Below are 2,916 nucleotides of genomic sequence, written 5' to 3'. Positions count from 1 at the left end.
ATATATATATATATATATATATATATATATATATATATATATACACGTATGTATGACTAGAAACGACTCTGACGAAAGTAGCATTAATCTTCAAGGTCTTCCAATGCTTCTCAACCTCTCAACCTAGGAACTGTTTTCCAAGTCTCATGATGATGTTATCTGCCTCGTGTATGCAAACTTGGCCAAGGGATGCACTTCGATGCTTGATAGTTAAAAGATGTTGCCGAAGGGATATGGTCCGACATACAAAGTCATTTTGGGATTGATATTAAGCCTTTGCCATCTTGTTTTCGTTTTCGGTAGAGGCTTCTACGTCACTGATGACGTGGATATTATGTATCCTGGTTTGTATCTTCCGAGTGTTTACATCAATGGCTCGGATCTTATCAAGCATACAATCAAGCAGCCCAAATGCTGGTACGAGTACTGGCACTGAAAACACATTGTGGGCCAATGTTTTATTGAATACTGAGAGTTGTATGATATATTTTCTTTATCTGATTGTAATATTTTTTATTGTCACGTGTTGTGTCACAGGTGCCTTTGTAAGATATCTTTTCATTCACTCCTAGACACTTGTATCATTCCTCATCAATTAAGTCATTGATGGGAATGCTTCTAGTCTAGTTTACAGTTTACTCTCTCTTCACAATCATACAGTAACATTTATCCTGACCAAACTCTGACCTTATATCCTCTGAGAATGATGCAATTAGGTGAACGCTCTTTTTCTTCTCATGCATATTCTTGGCTCACAGTTTCAAGTCATCCACAAAGAAACAGCGTGTAACTTTGGTTGTGAACCAATGAGATATCTCTCATACTTCCTTGACATGACTGACAAGGGGTTTACAGAAAGTATGAACATCACAGAGAGGTTGTCCCCTTGGAATACACTTCTGTTATATTGTATTTTATCGGTATTAATACAATCGCATTTTGTATTTGACTTCAAGATGGTGGCCCCCGATGAAGTCATATCAGTTATAGCGTTGACTATGCTCTCTGGGACTTTAGCGTGTCGAAGAGCTTCTAGCATCCATGAGTGTGGGACAGAGTCAAAGGTTTTCTTGTCCAGCCGCATTGAAACTAGGTACCTCCTCTACTGCCGCATCTCTGACATAACAGTTTTGTTTATTAATAATTGCTCGGCGCATCCCCAGACTCCCTTCTTCCCAGTTGCTTGTTCTGCTGTGGTGATGTCATTACTTCCACAATAGTCCTGGAGGCAGAGGTCTAAACATTCTTCTTTGTTATGTAGGTGGTTCTGCTTTCGGGGATCAGTTTTATTTCTGCCAGAGCTAACCACTGTGGTCTGCTACTATTCCCACTGACAGCTTGCTGGTACAGGTTAGTAAGATATGATCGGCAGAAGGTTAGCTTCTTGTTCCAGTATCCAACAATCAAGTCTCTTCCAGATGCTTTTCCATCCTGAAGTTTCTGGATTACAGTCATAAGGGTATCACACTCAATGCTGCATGTCTTAGGTGTAATGCAGGGACAATATCGTCCTCGAATTTCTTCCGGCCAAAGAGCATCTTGCTTAATCCCCATCTCTTCGCTCCAGATTTTTCTCCAGAAGGAGTCTAATGTCTTCTCATGAAGGGGCTTCTGTGATGTTCACTGCTTCTCCTCTCATGTCTCTGTATACTGCTGCCTGGTTCCGGTCAAATTTTTTGCTCATTGCTTTTCTTTCGGTCATTCTCCTCTAATGTCCGAGTTTCTCACTGACAGCTTTCAGTTCCTGCTCGACAGCGATCAGTTTGCAAGTGAGTGTCCTCTTTTTGCAGTCTTTTTTCTCTCTCCTTCTTCACTGTTTGTTGGTGAGACAGTTATTTGCTTGTTTGCACGCAATAAGCATTGTCGTCACACGGCTGATGGTCTTCTCTACATCAGCGATCTTTTTCTCTATCTTCAAAACTCATGATGGTACTCTGCCTTCGTTGTTTCGGTTTTGTTTAATTTTTCTGTGTCGCTCATGTGCAGGGCATCTAGACAAGCGTTAATCGGCCAGAATGAGGATCCATCACACTCTGCTGTAAGGATTCGTCTCCAATTTCATTAACGCGTCTGCTGCTGCTGTTATTTTGCTTTCGAGACATTCCTCCAAAACCAAAGTTTCTTTTTGTTGAAAAAGTTTATTAAGGGCCTTATTTTATCGACTCCAAAAGCATGAAAGACATAGTTAATGAACACAGAATTTGAAGTCTGAATGCAAGGAACCAGAAGAAATGCCGCCAAGCATTTTGTCCGACGCGCTAACGATTCTAGCAGTTTCCTTCGCTTTGGAAGTATATTATCGACATGGTAGAATCCCGTGTGTGTCGGACAAAATCCTTAGCGGCATTCCTTCCGGTTCTTTACGTTCCAAGTTCAAGTCAGGCCGAGGGCTTACAAGTGGTGACCATTCCATCGGTAAAGTCATTTGTTGTCTGCCACTTCTTTAATGGAAACTTGGCTGCTATTTCTAGCAATTCGAACCACCACATAATAGTCCACTCAAGACCTCTGTTATTGATGGGGTTGTTTTATTGGTAGATAATGTGATGACGTTAGTGGCACTGTATTGGTACGGTGGCGGTGGTGGTGGTGGTCGCCGTCGTCGTCATGGATGTTTCCTGCTAGTGTAATGGTATGGTTTTTATGGAATGAGACACAGTGGTATGGCTATTCAATATCAGGAATGAAAAGTGTGCAGCTAGCGAAGCTAATTGCGACAAAACATCATTATGATAATAACTCATTAGCTACGACCAGCTGTTTTTGTCAGGAAATGTCTAATGGTTGAGAATGTCGAGGAAAATAGAAACTGGAGCAGCAGCAGTGACGTAGACAAAGAAAGAGGTAGAAAGGCTATAAACAGAAGTGGGAAGAGAGAGAGAGAGAGAGAGAGAGAGAGAGAGAGAGAGAGAGAGA

This window comes from Octopus bimaculoides, chromosome 4 (genome assembly GCF_001194135.2).
Source record: "Octopus bimaculoides isolate UCB-OBI-ISO-001 chromosome 4, ASM119413v2, whole genome shotgun sequence".
Taxonomy (NCBI): Eukaryota; Metazoa; Mollusca; class Cephalopoda; order Octopoda; family Octopodidae; genus Octopus; species Octopus bimaculoides.
Note: the sequence above shows the minus strand (reverse complement) of the source record.